The following is a 24193-nucleotide window of genomic DNA, read 5'->3' as shown; positions in this document are numbered from 1 at the left end:
CCGCCCCGCTTCTCTTCCTTCCAACCCTGATCGAGTGGCAGGGAAGATTGAAATTTAGAGTAAAAAAAGTCCTGTATGCCAGGGAGTTTTTCCATCTATGGAGCGCAGTCCCCTCCTGAACCACAATTGTCAACAATGTGACCCCTTGGGGAGCTGGGACAGGGGAGGACACCATATGAGGGTCTTTCTCTGGAAAGAAAAGTTGGTGTTTGGAGGCCCCTTCCTGAGTAAAACCCTCCCTGCCTCCCACCTTCCTCCTCATCTCCAGGTGGACAGAGTTGGTCGCCCCCTTCTCCAGACTTTGGAGCATGCTCAGTCCATGTTATCCTCATATTGAGCACTCAGTATATACCAGGCACTGGGATGAGCATTTCCGATGCCTTATGTCATTTAATCCTCACAATGAGGATTGCTAGAGGGAAAGTAGGCAGGGGGATTTGCTAACTGGGTGATGGGCATTAAAGAGGGCACTTGAGGGAATGAGCACTGGGTCTTACATGCAACTGATAAATCACTAAATACTACCTCTGAAACTAATAATACACTATATGTTAATTAATTTGAATTTAAATAAAAAATGTTTTAAAGTTGGGTCTAGTACAGGGACACCCAAGGTGGTTATACTGGTGCTGGTACTCCCAGGATAGAGTCCAGCTCACCCTAACTTTAAGGTTTCCTCAGATTACCACAAACACCCTGACCACTCATCTAAGAGTTTAACCTGCTGTGAACCCTGCCCACATACAGGGATCTCAGAGACGTTCCAATGCCTCGTTCTTAACCAAGAATCCTTCGGCATTAAAAATCTGCAACATGAAAGAGAAAAACCAAAATAAATGTCAAAACTGACCTAACAAAGCAGAGAGAATGTAAAGAACAAGAGAGAAAATTCTAAAAACTCAGAGAGATTTGAGAAGATACTACATCTGTAATACAAAAGTATAAGAAAGAATTGAACATAGTGGTTCCTCAAAAAATTAAAAATAGAATTACCATATGATTCAGCAATTTCACTTCTGGGTGTGTATCTGAAAGAACTGAAAACAGGGTCTCGAAGACATATTTGTACACCAATGTTCATAGCAGCATTATTCACAATAACCAAAACGTAGAAGCTATCCAAGTGTCCATCAATGGATAAAGGACATATGGCAGACACCCCTATGTTTATTGCTGCATTATTTACAATAGCCAGATTATGGAAGCAGCCCAAGTGTCCATTGATAGATGAATGGATTAGGAAGATGTCCTGTATATATATAATGGAATATTATTTAGCCATAAAAAAGAATGAAATCTTGCCATTTGCAACAACATGGGTGGAGCTAGAGAGTATTATGCTAAGCGAAATAAGTCAGAGAAAGAAAAATACCACATGATTTCTCTTATGTGTGGAATTTAAGAAACAAAACAAACAAGCAAAGAAAAAGAGAGAAAGAGTGAAACTAAAAAACAGACTCTGAACTATAGAGAACAACTAATGGTTACCAGAGGGGAGGTGGGTAGGGCGATGGGTAGCGTAGGTGATGGGAATTAGAGAATATACTTATCATGGTGAGCACTGAGTAATGTATATAATTGCTGAATACTATATTGCACACCTGAAATGAATATAACACTTTATGTCAACCATACTGGAATTAAAAATAAAAACTTAATTTAAAAAAAAAGATTAACAAAAAAAATTGGAGAGAAAAAAGAAAATGTGGCATGTACATACAATGGAATATTATTCAGCCTTTAAAAAGAAGGAAATTCTGACATATGCTACAACATGGAAGAGCCTTGAAGATACTATGCTAAGAGGGCGCCTGGGTGGCACAGCGGTTAAGCGTCTGCCTTCGGCCCAGGGCGTGACCCCAGCGTTGTGGGATCGAGCCCTATATCAGGCTCCTCTGCTATGAGCCTGCTTCTTCCTCTCCCACTCCCCCTGCTTGTGTTCCCTCTCTCGCTGGCTGTCTCTATCTCTGTCGAATAAATAAATAAAATCTTTAAAAAAAAAAAAGATACTATGCTAAGTGAAATAAGCCAATAACAAAAAGACAGATACTCTATGATTCCATTCCAATGAGCTACCGAGAGCAGTCAAATTCAGAGACTGAAAGTAGAATGGTGATAATCAGCGGCTGGGGTGGCAGTGAAGAAGGGGTTATTGTTTCATGCATATAGTTTCCTTTTTGAAAATAAAAAGACTTCTAAAGATTGGTTTCATAACAAGGTGAGGACACTTAACACTACCAAACTACACATTTAAAAAAGGTGAAGGTGGTAAATTTTATATTGTGTGTATTTTATCACAATTTAAACATTTTCATTGAGAACAAAAAAATAATTGGAAATTAAAAGGACTGTCGCTAAAACTTTCAAATGCGATGTGAGGACTTAAAGATGAAGTTGAGGAAACGTCTTAGTTCATAGAACAAAAGGACAATGAGATGTAAAATTTGAGATTTTTAAAAAGGGCAAAAGGAGCAGGAGTGCCTGCCTGGCTCAGAGCGTGTAACTCTTGATCTCAGGGTCATGAGTTCAAGCCCCACGCTGAGCATGGAGCCTATTTAATAAATAAATAAACTCACACACACAAAAAAGGAACAATCCAGAAAGTGCAACATTTCATTTCTTGGGAACTTCAGAAAATAATGATAATAATAATTAAGAGAGAAAAAAAGTTAAATCAAGAGAATTTCCCAGAGAGGAATAACGACACACATCTTCAAACTAAAAGGGTCTACTGAGTGTCTAGCACAATAGACATAAAAAGGTATACAATTAGAAAAATTAACATAAAACTTCAGGATTGAGACAAGATCCTAAAAGCTGCCAAAGAAAAATAAGTAATAATACAGTCCATTCCCAAAGCTGAGGAATTAGTCTGACAACAGACCTTCTGTTAGCAACACTTAAAATTAGCAATACTACCTCCTGTTAGTGTACCAGAAGATAATTCAGTAATGTCTTCAGGCTTGCAGGAAATCACCTTCATTGTGAATCCCAAACCCAGCTGAAATTGAGTAAGAATAGAACACGCACATTTTCAGATATGCAAAGACTCAGAAAGTTCACCTCCCATGCCTCCTTTTGTAAGAAGTTATGTGAGGGTGCCTAGCTGGCTCAGTTGATAGAGCATGTGCCTTGATCCCAGGGTTGTGAGTTCAAGCCCCACACTGGGTGCAGAGATTACTTAAGAATAAAAAATTTTTTTTTAAAAAGAAGCTATTTGAGTACATTCTCAAGTAACTTCCTCAAATACTCTCCATGAGGAGTAAACCAAGAACAGTATGCCAAACTCATGAGGGAATAAACAGAGAAAGAGGAAGGTATGGACCACGTGGAACACTGAACCCACATAGGAATAAGGCTAAATAAAGGGAAACATCAGGGTTATGGCTGTTGCAGCAGGCCCAGAAAGCAACCAGCTCAGATTGGAGCAGGAAAATTAAGTCTTAGAGCAGAAAGTTTTATGAGATCGTATAGAAGAAAACTTTGAAAATAAGCCTTGAGCATATGATGAAGCCCCAGAATTCAATCTTTAAAAGCAATTAGAAATTCAGTGGGGAAGGAAATATAAGAAAGTCATTATCTAAATACAAAAAAAAAAAAAAAAAAAACCAAAAAACAAAAAACAGTTCAGGGATGCCTGGCTGGCTCAGTCAGTAGAGCACACGACTCTTGATCCCAGGGTTGTTAAGTTTGAGCCCACGTTGGGTGTAGAGATTATCTAAATAAGTAAAACTTTAATGGGGCACCTGAGTGGCTCAGCCAGTTAAGCGTATGACTTTTGAGCTCAGATCAGGTCTTGATCTCAGGGTCGCAAGTTCAAGTCCAGCATAGAGCCTACTTTAAAAAAAAAAAAATAAGAAAGCTTTAGGACGCCTGAGTGGCTCAGTCTTTTAACCATCTACCTTTGGCTCAGGTCATGATCTGAGGGTCCTGGAACTGAGCCCTGCGATGGGCTCCCTGCTCAGCCAGGAGCCTGCTTCTCCCTCTCCCCTCTCCCTGCTCATACCCTCTCTCGCTATCTCTCTCTCTTACATAAATAAATAAAATCTTTTAAAAAATAAATAAAATGAATAAATATAAACTTGAAAAACGAAACAAAACAATTAAAGGATGTCAAAGAGGGAATAAATATCAGTAGATAAACCCAGCAAACACTGGCTCAGTGAGGTGATCCAGGTTACCATCATCAGTGATAACACATCCTCTTGATATGATGTGTTGATAATGAAACTTTTACCTCTGTGGTCTTCCTCTCAAAAAACACATAACCTCCGTCTAACCATGAGAAAAACATCAGAGAAATCCAAACTGAAGGATATTTTACAAAACACCTGATCAGTACTCCTTAAAACTATCAAGACAATCTAAGACAAAGAAAGTCTGAAATATTTTCATAGTCTTAAGGAGCTTAAGGAAACATAACACTTCAGTGTGATGTGATATCCTGGATTGGGTCCTGGAATAAAATAGAGATATTAGGTAAAAACTAGGGAAATATAAATAAAATAAGGATTTCGGTTGATAATAATGTACCAATATCGGTTCATAGTTGTGACAAATATAAAAACATTAATAGTAGGGGAAACGGGGTGTGGGGTATACAAGAATTCTCTATACTATCTGTGCAACTCCTCTGAAAACATAAAATAATTCTAAAACAAAATGTTTATTTTTAAAATGCACATATAACAGGTTGGGAGATAAAGGGGGGAAAGAAGTGAAAGGAAGGATGGGGTGCTGATAAATGATGGTAAGTTAAAACCTTATTTTTATTATTCTTCACCCTTCTAAAAGATAACTCTGAAGTAACAATAGCAACAATGTATTTCATGATTATTGCATATGGATAAGGGAAGTGAATGACAGCAATGTCACAAGGAGTGAGAGGGAGGAATTGGGAATACTGTTTGTTTTTTTTTAAAGATTTTATTTATTTATTTGACAGAGAGAGACAGCCAGCAAGAGAGGGAACACAAGCAGGGGGAGTGGGAGAGGAAGAAGCAGACTCATAGTGGAGGAACCTGATGTGGGGCTCGATCCCAGAACGCCGGGATCACGCCCTGAGCCGAAGGCAGACGCTTAACAACTGCGCCACCCAGGTGCCCCTGGGAATACTGTTTTTAAGGTACCTACACTACAAGTGAAGCAGGAATAGCATCATTTGAAGGTGGATTTAGTTTAGTTAAAAATAAATACTGTTAACTCTAAACAACCACGGAAAAGAATTTTAAGAATTTTTTATTGTTGTGCTAAGAAAAGAGATAAAATGGAATCATACAAATTGTTCATTTCAAACCAGAGAACGCAGAAGGAAGAAGCATCTGGCAATGAATAGAAAACAATTGTAAACGTGGTTGACATTAGTCCAAACATATCAATAATCACTCTAAATGTGAATGGTTTAATAAGCCAATTAAAAGAGAGATTGTCAGACTGGATTTTTTTTTTAAAAGACACCTATATGTTGTCTACCAAAACCAAATTAAAAATAAAACACCAACAGGTTAAAAGCAAAGGATGGAGGGACGCCTGGGTGGCTCAGTCGGTTGAGCATCCAGCTCTTGATTTCAGGCCAGGTCATGATCTTACGGTCATGAAATCAAGTCCCACGTCAGGATCTGTGCTGAGCTTGGAGCCTGCTTGAGATTCTTTCTCTCCTTCTCCCTTTGGCCCTCCCTGCTTGTGCTCTCTCGCTCTCTCAAAAAAAAAAAAAAAGTAAAGGAATGGAGAAAGTTATTTCATGCTAACACTGATCAAAAGACACCTGGAATAGCTATATTAATTTCAGAAAAAGAAGACTTCAGAATAAAGAAAATTATCGCTAATAAAGGGGGCACTATATAATGATAAAGGAGTCAGTTCTCCAAGAAATGTGTGTGCATCTAAAAACAGTGTCGAAATACACGAAGCAAAAGCAGATAGAACAAAAAGGAGAAAAAGATGAATCCCCAATTATAGTTGGAGACTTCAAAACCCTCTGTCAGTAACTGATACATCTAGCATGCAGAAAATCAATAAAGATATAGTTGACATGGAGAGCACTATCTATCAACTTGATCTGATTGATATTTATAGAATACTCCATCCAACAACAGAATACACATTCTTCTGAAGCTCACCCGAAACTCAGCAAGATAGATCATCAAACACACTTAGCAAGCTTAAAAGAATAGAAATCACACAAAAGGTGTCATTTTAAATTAATATTAGTTATTTGAACATAAATAGCCCTAGAATAAAGAAAATTGATCTTTATCCTATTACATTTTAATGGACATATTCCTTAAAGAATATCTATTTTCCTTTACTTTTCTAAGTTTTTTATTTTATTTTATTTTATTTTTAAAGATTTTATTTATTTATGTGACAGAGAGACAGCCAGCGAGAGTGGGAACACAGCAGGAGAGTGAGAGAGGAAGAAGCAGGCCCCCAGCGGAGGAGCCCGATGTGGGACTCGATCCCGAAACGCCAGGATCACGCCCTGAGCCGAAGGCAGACGCTTTAACGACTGCGCCACCCAGGCGCCCCATAAGTTTTTTATTTTAATTCCAGTATTGTTAACATACACTATTATATTAATTTCGGGTGTACAATATAGTGGTTATTTTCCTTTGCTTTTTTTTGCTTGCTCAACAATATACCTTCTGATATTCTCTGCCTGGCTAATGCCTATTCATGCTCAGTCCAAACTTAAAAATTAAAAACTTTAATATAGTATAACAAAAGCATAAACAAAGTTAGTAATTGAAAAAAATCTACAGAACATAACGAAATATTTATGACATAAAGGATTGATGTCCTTAATATATAAAGAGATTTTATAAATCAATAAGAAAAAAATAAGCAAATTTATTCTTGGCTCTTAGCCCACACAGCAAAAAGAATAGTATCTTTAAATCCCAAATCTGGCTGTGTCACTCCACTACTTGAAGTTCTTCAATGACTTCGCAACACTCTTAGAATAGAGTCCAAAACCCTTAACATAGCCCACATGATCTGATCCTTACCTACCTCTCTAGACTCTTCTCCCAACATCCCTCATTCCACTCAGGCTGGTCTTTTTTCAGCTCCTTGATACCGTAACATTTTTGCACATGCTGATTACTTTTCCTAGACTCACACCACCACTCCCTTCACCTGACTGATGCCACTCCTTCAGATCTCAGCTCAAATATCATTTCCCAGGGACGTCTTCTGTCATCAACTCCAGATCATTTTGGATCCTCTGTTATATGTGTCTTCTTAGCGCTTAAGCAAACAGATGAATCCTCAGAGCTCAGAACCATACCTCGAGAAGGGTGACCCTCCCCAGGAATGTGAGGCTCGGGGCAAAGTAACCATTGGCTTCTGGAACCTTCTTACCCACAAGAGTGGGTAAGTGAGGATGGTGAGGAAGCCCAGGACAAAGTTATGATGAGACCTTCTCCAAGCCATTAGTCCTTAAGTTTTTTAGAATAGACAACATTGGGAACATAATGAAATCTATGGGACTTCTCCCCGGAAAAATCCACATAAGGAAAACTTTTTGATAATGTTTTCAGACGTTCACAATTCCCTAAAGTCCATCTATTCACCTCAGGTTAAGAACCCCAGTTGTAGGCTTTGTTCATTTAATCACTACTCACTATCTATAGTGTAGAGATTCCAGTAGTAATAACACTTTATAAATGAAATTTGATTTATGGTTTAAAAGAAAAGAAAGATTTTATGTACATTTTCTCATTTACTCTTCACAAAAACCCAGTGAGATAGGCACACATTCCTCTACCTGTTTTACAATGAGAAAACATAATCCCAAAGATGTAAGTGATTTTGCTAAGGCCAAAAAGGAGCCTGAAATCCCGGAGTAAAGCACACCCTTTTAACCCTAGGCCTGGCCCTTCCCCTACATATTGACCAATGTGGTAATAGGACTTGTGCCTAGTGATGTAGCTGCCTGCCGAACACAAGGGTCATCAATGAGATTTGGCCCCAAGGCCAAAATCTCAGCCCCCATTCCCATGTTCTCCTATTCCAGATAGTGATGTAACTGCAAATTGGGGGGGGGGGGCGTCCCAGCAGAAGAACTCCCCTGATGTTTAGAGGAGGTAGCCAAAGCTACCATCTTCCTGCCCAGAGAGCATAATAACAAACATTCTTTGTGTTCTTAATATATGCCAGGCATCCTTCCGTGCTATTTACATGAATTAACTTACTAAATCCTCAGAACAACACCAGAGTGTAGGTGAAATTATTATCTCTATTTTGAGGACACTTAAGGAAGGTTAAGTAACTTGCCCAAGGTTATACAACTAATAATTTTCAGAGCTCACATTTGAACTCTGAGCCTGTACTCTTAATCAAACCACCATTCTGCCTCTCCTGAGCCAATTGTTCCTTACTTTTGTGGGTCACGAGCACCCTGGAGAGTGTTACTAAAGCTCTAGACCGTCTCTCTGGGAAAATGCGGTTAAGCAGAATTTTGCAAAGTAATTCAGGACTTCAAGGACTCGCAAGTCCCATCATCTATGAACCTCATACATACTGGAGGGAGCTGTCCAGGGACCCAAAGAGAAGCTGCGCCAGCGCCGCAGGACTTCGCCCCTGCAGACGCGGGAGGAGAGCTGAGCTGCGCGGTATGACGGGGATGCTCTTTCACTGAGAATCAGGAAGGGTGATCTCCCGGGACCGCAATGCCCTGGGAACGCAGCCGGACGCTGAGCCTCCGGAGTCCGGTAGCTGAACCAGATACGCACAGACCACCAGTGAGACTGAAATCGTGCGTCTCTGCCTGCACCTTGGAGTCACAAGACAGGGGATTCTGAGTGGACGGGATCTCAGAACTCAGGTCCCAGGCTCAGAGGGACAGTATCGCTGTTCCTGGTGCTGAAACGCCGCTGTTACGAAGGGGAGGGGCAGCCTGCCCGCCCACCCCCTCCCCCGATCACATCCTAGGTACCGCGCCCGCACTGCCGCGGGAGCTGTCCAGTGCTGAACCCGGATGCGGCCGGGCCCGCGGGGCTAGACCTGAGCCTGCCGCACACAGCGGACCCGGGACCAAGCTTCTGGGAGCACTGACGCAGAACGCTGGGAAGGCGAGAAGCAGTGGGGTCCACGCCGGGCATGGACCAGCAGAGACTGGACTCCTACCAGTGGGGAGCTAGCCGTGACTTCAATGAGCACGTCCTGCATAAGGTAAGAATCTCCTGCAGTCCCCTGCCCCCATCCCAACGCTGGGAGAGGGCGCCGTCAACAGGAGTTCTCTCGGCTCCCCTGACTTGGCTTTGGGACTTAAAGAGAAACTAGCCCATATCTGTGAGCCTGGGAACGCTTTCTGTTTGATCCTGTTTGCGGTTCAAAAGAGATATGCGTAAACACTGGGGGAGGGGCCGACGCCAGAGGCTCAGATTATCAGGAGCTCTGTTCCATTCTTTTAAATCACCTGTGTCCCTTTCTCACTCACTTCCTCCTGCCTCTCATCCACTCGAACTCCTGTGTCCCTTGAGCACCCTGGCAGTCCGTGACCCTTCCGGGAGGCTCTTTGTCCTCCCACCCGTGCCTCCCAAGCTCCGGCCCTGTCAGGTTTGGCCGTTGTGGTCAAAGACCTGAATTCCGGGGTGAAATTAGACATAGAAATGATCTAGAGCAGAAACAAACTGTTACTTTCAAATTAGACTGCCTCCGGGCTCCAGAAAGCTGCCCTCCAGCCACAACTCGCTTACAGCCTACCGAAGTGTTTGCTTATTTCAAAGCTCTAACTCATCGCTTGCTTCCTTCCAAATTTCTTATGCAACTCAGTTCTCAGTAATGTAGGTTTCCTCTTGAAGTGATTGTTGGGGAAAAGTAACAGCCCATCTCTAGGCAAGTCTTTCGATCCAAAATCCATCACTTCAAAAGAATCACAGCCTTATGTTTCCCATAAGAAGTCACGGATTGTTCCTCATCCCTTGCTCTGCCGTCCCCATTGAGCCCTTATATATCCTACTTTGCTAATACCAATTTATCTGTTAGTCCCCTGAAAAGCTGTACGTGGTCCTATACTTGAGGATTATTTAAATTAAAATATCACTCTAAAAATTCCATGAATGCAGGGCACCTGGCTGGTTCAGTCAGAAAAGCATGTGACTCTTGATCTCAGGGTCCTGAGTTCGAGCGCCATGTTGGGCATAGAGATTATTTAAATAAATAAATAAAATATTAAATAAATAATAAGAATTTCATGAATGCAAGCTCTTAAATAATCTGATTCACCCTCTTTCGCTATGATGCAGTTTATATTTGAGTAAACTAAAGTCCAGAGAGGCAAAGTGACTTGTTTAAGAAAACAAGGTAGTAAATGGCAGAGCTGGTGCTAAAAGCCTGGAATTCGGACTCCAAGTCTAATACCTTTCTTTTCTCTACAAGTGTGGCCCACAGGCCAGCAGCACTGGCATCACCTGAGAGCTTGTTGAAAATGTGAGGGCGCCTGGGTGGTATAGTAAGTTAAGCAACTAACTCTTGGTTTTAGCTCAGGTCATGATCTTAAGGTCATAAGACCAAGGCCCACATTGGGCTCGTGCTGAGCACAAAGTCTGCCTGAGATTCTCTCTCCCTCTACCCCTTCTGCTCATGCTCTCTCTCTCTCTCTCTCTCTCTGTAAAATAAATAAATAAATCTCTTTTAAAAAATGTGAAATCTCAGGCCCCACCCCAGACCTACTGAATCTGAATTTGTATTTTAAAATGATCCCTAGGAAACAAATATGCACAATAAAATTTCAGACACATGGGCCTGCATCACACTGGCTATTTCTGACACAAATGAAGGAAAATCAACTACTAACAGGTGCATCTGTAAATTCGAATAGTCCATGTGACTTCTCCCTCCAGGTCCCTGAACCCCTAAGGTATAGAGAAAAAGAGAAATTTATATAACAACTGCCCCAGCCAGGGAGTTTTAAAATGGTTGCAGTTTGAAGTAAACTAGGATAATATTTGTGTTCTTTGAGGTTGTGAATCTAGACCTACTAGAAAATGCATTGCAAGCGAAGGAACATAATTACAAATCAGTTACAAAAGCCTCCTGGTAATTAGATATATCGGTCTCTCCAAGTTTCAACTATCTAATAAAGATGTAAATATTCATTTTGACCCTTTAAGATTTGGAGGTCAAAGTTTTCAAATTATTGTTACGTGTGGTCTTTCCCACCTCAGTGACCCTCATATGAAATATAGGATGTGACCCACAAGAACTTCACTTCCTCTGGGTTTATTTATCACCAAATTGGAAGAGAGCCTGTTCTGACAACTTCCAATATATTTGAAGACAAGTGTCTACTTATTACTAGTGAATGCTTGGTTTCTTCAGCTTGGTTGTAAGCATCTCGCGAGCAGAGGCTGGACTGAAACCTTCTGTGATGCCCGACAGAGTAACGTATGTGTAGAAATTTTTCCTTTTCATGCAATGTTGATCACTTCCTCCTAATACTATCGTATTATTGTGAATGACTTTTTAATGTGATCCACCTAAGAAGCTTTATGTAAAAGGGTAGAGTATCAACATATTTGTATTATTTTTAAGTTTGCTAAATAATAGAATCCTAGAAATTGTTGTTGATTCATTTGAACATATTGGCCATGGGAAGCAGGACTCCCCTCCGACATTCCCTGCTAGGAAGAATGATCTTTTAGATGAACTTTTTATTGAAGTATTAAAAACACAAGAAAATCCCAAATCATAGATGTATACCCTGATGGATTATCACAAAGTAAGCACCTCTGTGCAACCACTAAAGAGATAGAATCTTGCCAGCTTCCCAGGAACCCCACACATACCTCTTTCCACATACTCCCCCTGCTCCTCCCCAGAGGATACCTTTATGGGGGGGCGCTATCATTTAATGTTTTGACAGGGCTGGCAGATTTTATGTAGGATAGTTTTAGGAACTTCCTAGGGGAGAGACACTGCTGTATGGCGGATAGAAATCCCAGGCTGGGAATCAGACAGACCTTGATATGACTTTGAATGACATCTATGAGCCTCCAATTCTTATCTATAAAATAGGAATAATATTACCTGGCTTATTGTCTTTTGAGGGAAGATGTTAGATAATATAATATAAATATGTAGATGTAAATATGTATTTCTCTGGTATATAGGAAGCATTTAATAAACGGTGGTTGTTATTAGGACGCATATCTCAGGATTCAGAGCAACTTCAATAGATGTCACATTGAGTGTCACCTAAAAAAATGCATTTTTGTGAGAAGATCAGCAGCTCTGTACACAGAAACACACACACACACACACACGCACGCACACATTCTTCACGGGCACAACCCCATGGGATTAAGCTCACACACCCACCATCAAGACTTCCATGTGGACATCCCAACCCTGGTTTCCTAAGTTGAATATTTCCTTTCTGTGGGAGGTGAAGCCTGGAGCCCAATAAAACCTCTCATTAAAATCCACTTATATGAAAAACATGCCAATATCATCAGCCTTGGGTGGCACTTGCACTTTAGCTAGTCCCGAGAGTTAGAGGGTGACCCCGATGAGCCTGAGTAACTCTTAGCATATTCTTGGAGTGTGGGCTGGAAGCTGGGAACGGCTTGGAAACATTGAGTTCATCCATCACATGCTTGGAGTTTTTAAATAGAGTTGCTGTTGTTCTCACAAATCTGAATATTTGATGCAACTAAATAATTGAAAACATGTGAACAACCTTGCTGCTCTTTTGCTGAGAGAACTCCTAGCCCTCTCTTGCTACCAGTGTAGTCTTGAGATCCACCGAGGACAATGGTGTGACCTGGAAGCTTCAGAACAGCCCACAGACTGGATTCTTGTGATGCCAGGGCCTGACCGTAAACTCTAGGAAAAATGAAGCCCAGAATTCTGCCCCAGAGGTTAGTGAATCAGGACACAGAGACCTCAGTTCAAGAGCTTACTTCCGAATTTGCCATCACCAGGGCTCTGATGCACGCAGATGCCGCTGTTGTTCCAAGAGGGGCAAATAGTTACTAAACCAAAGTCATGCTCCTCTGTAGCGTCTCAGAAAGACCATTGACCAGGGGGCAGAAAGATGTGGCCTGTCCATCCATTCATCCAGGGCTTGGTCCTTGTGGGGAAAAAATTGAATGATCAAGGTCTCTGTACTACAAGGGATTTCTGTTCCCTCTGACTCCGCTGTAACACCTCTTCTAGTTGAGTAAGAAAGGCCAGATGTCATCGCTAGTAACCCCCTCTTCACTCGCACTGTTCCTTCACCTCCCTTGTCTACTGCTCATCCTGTGATTTCCATACCCCCAAGTGGTCCACGCACCTTATCTGTTCATTCAGCAAACATGTACTGAGCATGCCCGAAGCGTAAGAAGCTATGCTGGGTATTACAGAGAAAACACACACACAAATTGTTCCCACTTTCAATAAGCCTGTGGCTATAAGACATGCATGTAAATTTCTATAATACTGTGTAGACTCTCAGATGTGCCCTAAGAAACTTACAGGAAGACACAGTGGGATAACTCAGGAAAAAAAGGGTTAATTCTAACCTCAATTTGAAATGGTCTCTGATTAAGAGTTAATATCTAAGAGAGCCGGAGTTCCACACACCAGCCAGCCTTGCTCTCCCACTGGGTCATCACCCAAAGATCCTGGAGAAGCATTTTACTTCCCTGCCAGAAAATTTGGCCAAGGAAACAGCCATCCCTGTAAAAGTCCATACACTGTTCTGTTTCCCTCTCCCATTCTTTATCCGTTGGGAACTTTTTTCTTTTTTTCAATTAAACAATGTTCATGGAACACAGATTTGTGGTAAATGAATCCCAATTCTACGGGAAAACCTGCACCCTACAGGGGAGGAGATTTTTACTTTCAAGTGAGTTCATCGTACCTCAATAAAGCAGTGTCGGTTCTGTTTTGTTTTGTTTTGTTTTGTTTTGAAGAAAAAATATATATAATCAGAGTGAGAGCATTAGCTTCAGTATTGCCAGATTTCCAACCTCAGCTCAGGAACAAACAAAAAAGCCAGGAAATGTTAGCTGCCCGCTGTCAAATGTTTCCATTTGCTTGTTTTCCTTTCTTGCTTGCTCTGGAAGCTTTCAGATAAATAAATGAAGTGTGTGTTACGTCACTGAGGACCTCTGGCCGTCTGGGACTCCTCTGACTGATCTGTCGGTCCTGCCCAGATCCCAGCGGAGGCAGCTGGCCTGGGGAGTGGCTCTGGTTGGTTCTCTCGGGTAACCTTAGCAGGAAATGAAGGTGACTCGGTGCAACATTTCAAAGCCCGTTTTCGAACTCTTCAGGTTTTCCTCCCCAAGCACTCGTCCCTCGAATTTGGAGTTCCTGGGTCTTTGGGGAGAAAATATCTGAGACCCACCAGTGTAGGTCCACTAATATTTCCTCCTATAAGCTGTTCTGGGGAGTGGCTTTGACTTCCTTCATTTCAAGGGCAGGAAACCCAGCTTTGCTGGAAGTAAACAGAGGCGAGTACCAGGCTACACGGGAAATCTGAAGTGGCTCTAAATTTACGCGTGTGCTCCTTGCTTCCAGCCTCCCCTTCTCAGGCAAGAGAAGCAGTCCCTGGAGATGGCAAGTGAAATTGGAGCTCACAGCTCCTTTGCCCACTCGCAGAGCACTCAGCCAGTGCGCTTCCCCAGTTGGGAGCAGCCCTGGACCATCCTCCACACGCCAACCAGGGCAGGTTTTCTGGGGCCAAGTGAGGGAGCTCCAAGCCAGCAGTGAATAACAGATCTGGAAATGTTAACCCCTAACTGACCCTACCAATCAAAACCTCCCCAGACCTCACCCCACTCCTCAAGGTAGCAAGGTCCTATGAAAATAATTGTTAGAACAGGCAGAACGCGAGAATCCCCTAGCACCTGATTCTTGTTTCACTGACCTTGATGCCAAAGTCTGCTCCCTCCTTTCTTACTTGTGTTTCTGCTCATTAGCAGACAGTTTTGACCCATCCACATGAGGGTGTTATTTAATACTTTGTGCTTCCGCAAATGGCCTACTTTTTTTTAAGCTTTATTTATTTATTTGAGAGAGAGAGAGAGAGAGCAGGGGAGAAGCAGAGGAAAAGAGAGAATCTCAAGCAGACTCCGCGCTGAGTGCAGAGCCTGACGCAGGGCTCGATCTCACCACCCTAAGATCATGTTCTAAGCTGAAACCGAGAGGCGGTTGCTTAACCGATTGACCCATCCAGGCGCCCCTTGAATGGCATACTTTTAGGTGTCTTGAACCCCTAGTCCTCTGACCTTGGCTGCCACACACACACACACACACACACACACACACACACACACACCTCCTTTCACAAGCTATAGGCAGAGCCAGTGATAATGTGTTCTTGGTCTCTATCCCTCCCTATTTTTTGTTGTTAAGGGCCTTTTAAAGGCAAAGCAAACCTTTCTCCTTCTCCTCCCCCCCTCCTCGTCCTCCCCCTCCTCCTCCTCCTCTTCCTCCTCCTCTCCCTCCCTCTGCCATTTGAATTTGGCATCCACAGCACTCCCAGAAACCCTGCTTACTAAAAAGCAGATCTGCCATCATCAGAGCAATACCCTCAGGGGACTGTCAGGAACGGGTAGACCTTGCTTCTTCCAGTCCCTCCCAACATCACATAGAGAAGTCCTTCACCTTCGGAAGGAATGGTGTTGCTGGTAGGGACTCAGCCCAAATGAAGCAGGGCTCCTTCCAGCCCCGCAGGATCCTCCCCCTCTGTGGGGGGAAGTCTTCACCCAGATTCTTCCCCCTTCTCCTGGTGGCCTTCTCAGGTTCTCTTAGATTGTGAACTGAGAAGTACAAAATCATCTCCGCGCGATAATCTAGAAGGACCCAGTGAGACTAATAACTGTTCGTAATATAGGATAAAAATTAACACATGGTTCATCAGAGGAGCATTTTACAGTTTATAAAATACTTTAATATATGCTATGACACTTAACACTTACCACACGCTTTTTCCAGGAGATGTTATTATTAATTTCATATTACAAATAGCGAATGGAGGCCAGATGGGAAAAAATTAAGTTCCTTGCTCAAGGTCACAGCAGATAGGTAATTGTGGGAATTTAAATAATAGCAGCAAAGCCCTAAAAGCACTTATGTGCCAGGCACTGTTCTGAGCCCTCACACTATCCAATCCTACAACAACCCTATTTTAATCTCACTTTAAAGATGAGTAAACCAGGGGTGCCTGGGTGGCGCAGTCAGTTAAGTATGTGACTTTCGGTTTCGGCTCAGGTCATGATCTCAGGGTCGTGAGATCCAGCCCTGCATTGGGCTCCACGCCCAGCACAGAGTCTGCTTGAGATTCTCTATCTCTCTCTCTCAAATAAATAAATAAAATCTTTTTAAAAAGAAAAAAAGATGAGTAAACAAGCCACAGAAATAATAAGAAACTTGCCTGAGGTCACCCAGCTAATAAAGGGCAGAGCCCAGACTCCAACCCCAGACAGCTGGAGATCCAATGGGGCAGGGTGGGGAGAAGGCAAAGAGCTTTGCCAAGGGAGTCACATGGCCAAGCTGGTGGGGGGAGGGGGTGCACAGCAGTCACATGCAGGGGGTCCACAGCAGTCCAGGGTGTAGCCCCCAGCTCTGTAGGACCAGAGCCTGGTTTTGCTCATGCACACAAGCATAGATCCATCTCTCCAGGCACACTCGTGTTAATCAGACTCACAAGACTGATGTATTGCTCTAGACGCCAAACCACATTATAATCAGGGGATTGTTTACTAAGCATGAAATCCAGAAAAAGAGAGACTTGGGGGATTCAGACATCTCATGAAACCGGGCCGATGTGGTGTGATGGCTGGCTACACTGTGAGCACAACTTGGATGCTCCCGTAGTCACCCCTTCTGCCTCGGGCCTCTCTACGCTGACCCCTGCCTCTCTGGCCGTACTTAATCCTAATGTCAGGGGAAGAGGGCGTGCTGTTCTCTCCAGATCTCATTTCCTGCGCTCCTTTAGGAACCGCTTGCCTTTGAGCTTCAGAATGCCCAGGACTTGACCTGTTTAGGGGAGACGGGGTGGGGATGCGCCCTCTTCAGGAGCCTCCATCAGATGCACTGACATTTGTCATCTTATATCTCTGCTTCCATGTCTCTCAGTGCCCTTGTCAGGGCCTTAGGGATTTGGGTTTCAGGGGAAAGAACCATGAAAGCAGAAAAAGGCAATTGGGGCCATTTCCTCGTAGCCCACCACCACCCCATCCCACGTGCCCTCCTTGAAACTGGATGTCACTGGTTGATAATCTTGAGAATGAATTCAGCCAACTTCCGCTGGGCAGTATGTGTTCCTGAGCATGTGGGAACAGGACCATTCTCTACCCCCAAAGAACTGAGTGTGGCAGGCTGGGCGAGTCCCTGGGCTGGCATGGAGATGACTCAGGCCACGTCTGACTTTAGCCCAATATGATACATGAACTTCAGTTTCTGTGAAGACTTCTTAAAGGTCATAGGAAGTAGGAAGTGGGCCCTTGGGAACCAGGTCAAATGTTTGCAGCTCCCTCAGGCCACCAAATTCTGAGTCGAGACTCAGGGACTGATCTCAAGTGCTGCAAAATCCACAGCTCTGGGGGGCGGGGGGTCCCAGTGCTGAAGGTCAGAATGGCTCTGGGCCCCCAAAGCAGGAATTCCTTTAAGTCTGTGTCCAAGACAGGGAGGAGTCCCCCAGTGTACTTCTGAGAAGTGCCTGGAGTAAAGATCCATGGCCCAAGCTTGGCAGAGTTGGATAAGTAGAAGCAAAGCTGGAACTCCCCCCCAAAACATCTCCAAAGATTTGAAATGATAAACATCCAAATTAAAAAATGCCAGGGTTCTGATCCCCAGGGATGACAGGTTGGCCGATGAAGAGAGGCTTGGGAAAGACAGAGGCAAAGGGCCAGGTGAGCTCTGCAGTCATGCCCTCTGCAGTCATGCTCTTTGCATTCATGCCACTCCCCCATGCCTGAAGAGCCAGGTCTCCTCCAGATATCATAGTGCAGCACCACAAACACATGAGAAGAGAGAAGACCACACAGAGTAGTCCCTGACTACCACCTGTCTGGCCTACCTCCTCCCTTATCCACCCCTGCCCTGTTCACCCCCTGCCCTGTTCGCCCCCTGCCTGCTCACTGATTTGCTTAGAGCAAGAGGCAGCTCATTACTAAAGAAGAGAAGGGACTTGGGGTGTCAAAAAACTAGGCTTTTATCTTGGCTCTGCTTCTCACCAACTATACTTCCTTGGTCATTCCATTCAAACAGCCCTTTACAGTTTGCAGAGCACTTGCCTAAAAGCTGTCTCGTCTGATTTCCACAGCCCAGCGTAAGTAGCCCAGACATCACTGCTGCCTGTAAAAGGGGAACTCTCATGGTCAGGACTCTTTTGGTTGCCAGTAACAAAACCCAAGTCAAACTCTCTTAAACAAAAAAACAAACAAACAGACAAACAAAAAAATTCATTGGCTCATGTAACTGAGAAGCCTAGAGATGCTGCTTAGTGGGATCCAGGGATTCAAACAACGGCATCTGCCTCTCTCTGTCTCTCCACATTCTTCCTTCTTTTTTTTTTTATTTTTTTTATTATATTATGTTAGTCACCATACAGTACATCCCTGGTTTTTTACGTAAAGTTCGATGATTCATTAGTTGCGTATACACATTCTTCCTTCTAACTCGGCTTTATTCACAGGTAGATCTCGCCGCATGGGGTCACATGACTGCCAGCAGCTCCAGGTCACAGCTCCAGGGCTGCTAGTTTCCACTAAAGTCCTAGATCTAATGTTTATTGGACTGAAATGAGTCATGTGCCCACCCCTGGAGGAGGAGTCGGTCCCACCCAAGCCCTATCATCCACTGGTGGAAGTGAGTGGTTTCCAAGGAAAATGAGGGTGTGTTAGCTGTAGGATAGTCATGCAAAAACAAGAGGACCCCACGGTAATTCCAGGAGAAACTGGATCTCAATATTTTTTTTTTTAAGTAAGCTCCCTACCCAGTGTGGATCAAGACCTGGGCTGAGATCAAGAGCCAGTTGCTCAACCAACTGAGCCACCCAGGAGCGCCCCCCCTCTTTTTTCCCTTTTCACAATATTTTTAAATCTTTAATGAGAAGTGACTGAAAAAGAATCGAACTGAACTTGTCACTGTCCCTGAAACTGGTCTCGTTGCATCCCATACATGGTGTCATTCAAGACTGGATACCCTGACTTAGAATGTTAATAGCCAGACTTAGGTAATGAACTGATGTCACCCTATAAAGCTTATTGGGGCTGTGGAGCCAGACCTCACCCTCTGGGTGGGAGTAGAAATTCCTTTAGAGGAAACAGATGACCCAACTTTCAACCACCCCAGAAGGAGGTCAGTGTGGGGGCAGCGGATGAGGACGCAGGAGGCGAGGCTCAGGTTGGAATGAGGGGAAGCTCTTGCCCTGGTTTTGGGACCCAGGTCAGTCGGTGTGAAGACATCTGAATTTTTCCAGTGGGGGTAAGCTACGAGCAGTCTATGGCCACATGAAGGCAGATGAGAACTGAGAGGGGAGCCTCCCAAGTAAGTCCAGCTTCGTGGGTGGGCAGTCACATGGGGCTCCACCTTTAGAAGGGCCCTATGATTGCTTTAGTGCCCTGCCGTCACTATCTTGAGATCTTCTCACTGTTTTTGCACAAGGAGTCCCATATTTTCATTTTGTGCTGGACCCCAAACTGTGTAACTGTTGCTGCTATCAAATAGGAACCCCTAGAGGATCCGGGCGCCTGGGTGACTCTGTCCGTTGGGTGTCCAACTCTTGAGTTTGGCTCAGGTCTCCATCTCAGGGCCGTGAGTTCGAGCCCTGAGTTGGGCTCCATGCTGGGCATGGAGTCTACTTAAATGAGAAAAAAAGAAGAAGAAAGAGCCCCTGAAGGGTCTGAACCCAGGTCTGGGCAGTAGTTCTGACCCATTCTCTTGGGCATATCCCCTTCTTTTGATCTCACCCCATGCCTGGTTTCAGATGAGCCATGAGGAGCCAGAGAAAGGTTATCTCATGCTCTGGGCAGAATGGCAAAGGAGTGATCAGTATATCCCCCTGCCCCCAGGGCTGTCACTGTGTCACCAGTGATGTTCACTGGCAAGGAATGGTTATGCCCAGCACAAGAGCAATCTGCAAGGGTCATGGGCAGCAGGAAGCTTGTCATAGAAGGTAGATCAGAACACCCAAAGGTGGACAGGCAAGGCTTCAGCCTCAGGGGTAGATGCCTGCAACATAGGGCTGCGGAAGAAGTAAATGAAACTTGTATTTGTCACTTGAGTACTGTGTTGGACAGTCAGCTTTTGTTGGCTATTAGTTAATCATAGGAGCCGTTATTATTAATACCTAATTACAAAATTTGGGAAATGCAAAACAAAGAAAAATTACCTGTGATGCCACTGTCTCGAAACCCGTATCTTAAATAAAAGTGGAATTGTTCTCTAAAAATATATATACAGTTGACCCTTGAACAATATGGGTTTGAACTGCGCAGGTCCACTTATATGAAGATTTTTTCAGTAAATACCGTAGGGTATAGTATGGTATTTCTCTTCCCTGTGATTTTCTTAGTAACATTTTCCTTTCTCTAGCTTACTTTATTGGAAGAATACAGAATGGAATACATATAACATGTAAAATATGTGTTCATCAACTGCGCTATCAACAGGCTTTCAGTCAACAGTAGACTAGCTAGTTAAGTTTGGGGGGAGTCAAAAGTTATATGTGGATTTTTCAGTTGCGCAGGGGTCAGCACTCCTAACCCCCCCTCCCACTGTGGTTCAGGGTGGGCTGTATATATTTATATCCACCTCACAGGCATTTTGTCACCCGTATTTCACCCTCATTGTTTTTAATGAGTGCAGAGTATCCCATTGTGTGAACACATGAAAATTCATTGTAATTCTGAAATGCTGAAGCTGATCAAAAGTTACAGAGACTACCATACCAAAAAAAGAAATGCCCCTGTATCCACCACCCATATTTACTAAATGCTAGCATTTTGCTTTAAAAAAAAAAAAAAGCCTTGAGGGAGGCTTCTGTGGGGCATGTGAGTGGTAACTCCAAGGGACCTCTCAGAGATAGATGGGATCTGCTGGAGAGATATGGGTGCAGACCCAAGCTCTTACAAACTGGGAACCAGGTGGTTACCGTGGTTGCTTTGAAATCACAGGCCAGAGGGTGTGGCACTTTGGTGAAACTCCGTTATGCAGAGGAGTCAATGGACCCCAAGAGACATTCCATGACCGTGATCATCCAAGGCCACTCAGCAAGTAAATAAAAGACAGAACCCACCCCAGGGCGTCTGACCCCAGGCCCTGAACTCATCCGCATTGTCATGCTGGCATGGCCCTCCCTGGACCCCTGAGATTCTCAGGGAAAGTAAGGTTTGACCTGGAAGCTGCCCCTTCTGATGCTGACTTCCCACAATTCTAGTACAGTCTTGGTGACAATTTCAGCCTGGTCCAGGACACACACTAAAGCACAGTCCATGCCAGTGGGGGACATTCATTCGCAATGCAGATTCAAGATTCTGCCTCCAGAGCTCCAGATGCCATTGGAAAGTAGGCTTACTGCAGTGAGTCACCGTTAATTGGGTCTCAAGGGCAGAGGAGCCGGGCAACAAGACGTCCTGGGGATTTGCCTCCATGAAACCCAACTGCAGGATAGCAATCCCAGGAAAGAAAGCCTAGAGTTAACTGACACCAACACCGCTCTGGGAAAGACCCCCCCTTCACTTTACCTCCACTTCTTCTCTCTTCCGTTCTCATGTCTCACTGTGTTTTAAGAGAAAATACTTTACCTCTCCACTGCTCCTACTTCACTTGCCAAGTGTTTCAGTGGAAGATCACAGGGTCCCTCTGGGGTTTGGTCCTTCTGCTTTTCGGGCTCATTATTAATGTTGCAGAGGCAGTGTGAAATTTTGAAATGAGGTCATTGTCTGAACTTTGCAGCCCCTTCCAGTGACCAGACGGCTGGCACCAGGCAGTGTGACTGAGACCAGGGGCTGTGACCTTTCGCTTCTTTGTCACAGAAACCCTCACCATCCTTGACAGAGGGCAGCACTCTGTGTGGGAATGCCAGAAGGAAACTCTATGTGGCTGCTTTTCAAATAGCAAACCAATTGCCAGTTGCTGAAATAACACAAAGGCACAACTGGGCATTGGTTTTATTGAGGGAGAAAAATATTAAAATAAGAAGAGCTGCATAGACTTATCAGTTTGGTACAGAATGCTCCGTAATGCAGACCAGCTCGCCTGATGACCTTGATAATTAACATGAAGGCAAGGAGAGTGGGTCAAGGGCTGTGAGGAACCCCTAACCCAGCTTATACAAGCGTATTCCTCCTTGGGAGAAAAAAATAAGGCAAATAATGAGCTGTGTGGCTTTGGTAGCGTTGGTAAAACTCCATTTCTTCAGTCGGGTGGCAGGTACATGGGTGTCTGTTTCATTATGTTTTATAACACGCACATTACATAGACTCATCCAATACTTCATACTTAAAATGAAACAATAAGCTAAAAAAAAGACAGGATTGAGGACATCTGGGTTTGCCACACAGAAGATAAGAAGGTGGTGGGGGAGGAGGTGGGACCCTTCAGAAAATCCCCAGGATGGAGTGTTTATGCTGGAGCCTCCTCTCTGCTGAAGTTGATGTTCTACCACACAACGGTCTAGAACGTCTCTTCTCTATTCGTGACCCTTAGGAACAAAGTCTTACCCCTTCTTTAATTCTGAACCTGTCTTCAGAGATTCCTTCAGCAGAAATGAGTCAATCACCCTTTTCTTGATACAAGAACTGCACACCTTCAAGATGGAGCCATGTGAGTTTGTGGTCACAATGAGCTGGTTGGGGGAAGGGCTGGTGTTGGGCAGGGGGAATCTGATTGAAGGGGCCCTTTTCCCAACTGATGTAGGGCCACTAAGGTTGAACGACAACCTTAGTCAGTGTCCAGACGGATAGGATTACTAGAGGCCTTTGGGGAAACCTAGGCCACACCAGCTGGGATGTAGTGGAGAGAATCCACGTCCAGAGAACAGTGTGAATGAGATCAATGGCTGCCAGCCTTTAGTCCACCTGTGATTACCAGCCCTGGACAGTTTCATTCAATTTATAGGAGATTATACACACACAGCCTAAACCATTTTAGCAGAAAGCTATCAACTGTCCTTGCTTAGGAAACCTGCCTACTATTCTGGCTTGGGTATGCTCAAATGTCCTTTCTTTTATGAAATTAGGGTCCTAACAGATAGTTTAGTAGAAACTTTCTTTTTTTTTTTTTTTAAGATTTTATTTATTTATTTGACAGAGATAGAGACAGCCAGCAAGAGAGGGAACACAAGCAGGGGGAGTGGAGAGGAAGAAGCAGGCTCATAGCGGAGGAGCCTGATGTGGGGCTCGATCCCATAACGCCGGGACCACGCCCTGAGCCGAAGGCAGACGCTTAACCGCTGTGCCACCCAGGCGCCCCAGTAGAAACTTTCTTAACCAAACCCTCTCTTCACCAATGTTCCAGATTAGTCAACACTCTTCAGTCTTTTGGTCAATCATACACACTAATTATAATTATGTCAAGTAATCCATGTATAAACTAATCAATTAAAGTGCAAACGAAAAGGATATTGACCAATGTCATAAGGGGGTAAACAAAAAAAGAACGGTCTTTTCTACAAAAACTAGATTGAATGTTTTGGAAAGACTCAATAAAAGCATGTCTTTAAAAAAAAATTCTGTCAAAAAAAAAATGCTGACCAAATTAGGAATGAGTGAGAGAACTGTAAAATATCAGGAGGAAAAACATAAAAACGAAGAAAGGTTTCGCACTCCAATTGCTTCATAAGTGTCTAGAATGTCTTGCTTCATGTCAGAGAAACTGGAACAAGACAATACAACGTGGGCAGTTAGTGCAGAAACAGCTATGAGCTCTTCCTTCAGCAGACCCGTAAGCAAAGACAAGACTTAGGTCTACATCAGAACACTAGCGAATTACTACACATTTAGCCATTTTGGGTAGAAAGAAGTCACTTAAAGAAAGAATACACTTCTTTTACAATTCCCTGATTTAAGCAACTTTCTCAATGATCTGACCAATTCTCAATTCCATTTACATTGGAAAAGAATGCACCTAGTTGGTAAAAGAAAAGGCTGACCACAAGAGCAATCTCTCCCAATCTAAAAAAAAAGTATCAGTGCATGATATCAACTGATTCCAGCAGTCTAGCATTTCCAAGGCCAAGTGGCTATGAACT

The 24193-nt window shown here is 43.6% G+C and overlaps 1 long non-coding RNA gene across 1 annotated transcript; it reads right to left on the bottom strand.

The window, feature by feature from the left end:
* Positions 1-19021: 19021 nt before the first annotated feature.
* On the bottom strand, positions 19022-21462 carry LOC121104921. Its single transcript, XR_005837268.1, has 2 exons — positions 20633-21462; positions 19022-19225 (listed from the first exon to the last, which is right to left on the bottom strand). It is a non-coding gene; the product is annotated as an uncharacterized LOC121104921 (long non-coding RNA).
* Between the last annotated feature and the right edge of the window lie 2731 nt (positions 21463-24193).

The sequence above is a fragment of the Ursus maritimus genome, unplaced genomic scaffold (assembly GCF_017311325.1).
Source record: "Ursus maritimus isolate PB19 unplaced genomic scaffold, ASM1731132v1 scaffold_24, whole genome shotgun sequence".
Taxonomy (NCBI): Eukaryota; Metazoa; Chordata; class Mammalia; order Carnivora; family Ursidae; genus Ursus; species Ursus maritimus.
Note: the sequence above shows the minus strand (reverse complement) of the source record. Positions and strands in the feature narration are given on the sequence as shown.